The following is a 619-nucleotide window of genomic DNA, read 5'->3' on the forward strand; positions in this document are numbered from 1 at the left end:
ATTAAATGAATAAACTAATTGACTGAATGAACATAATGAGTCAATGAATTTCGGAGTAAATAAATGAATTAATTACTAAATTAATAAATAAATTAAGTTAATGAATGAATACATTACTGAATCTATGAATTAATACAGTTTCGGAGTAAATAAATAAATAAACTAAGTGAATGAATGAATACATTACTGAATCAATTAATGAAATTTCGGAGTAAATGAATGAATGTATGAATGAATGAATAATAGATAAATAAACTAAGTTAATGACTAAATACATTATTGAACCAATACATTAATGACATGTAATAAATAAATTAGTAAACTCAGTGACTGATTAAACACTTTAATGAATTAATGAAATGTCGGCGCGAATGAATGAATGAATGAATGAATGAAGTGAATGAATGAACACATTACTGAATCAACGAATCAGTGAAATTTCAGAATAAATAAATTAATAAATAAGTGAACTAAGTTAACGAATGAATACGTTACTGGATGAATGAATTAATACAATTTTGCAGTAAATAAAAAATAAGCCGCGCGCGGCGGGGAGCCTGTGATCTGGTGTGGGGGTGTTTCCTCTCTCACTGAGATGTTCATACAAACAGTGAGTTTT

Source organism: Colossoma macropomum, unplaced genomic scaffold (genome assembly GCF_904425465.1).
Source record: "Colossoma macropomum unplaced genomic scaffold, Colossoma_macropomum, whole genome shotgun sequence".
Classification (NCBI taxonomy): Eukaryota; Metazoa; Chordata; class Actinopteri; order Characiformes; family Serrasalmidae; genus Colossoma; species Colossoma macropomum.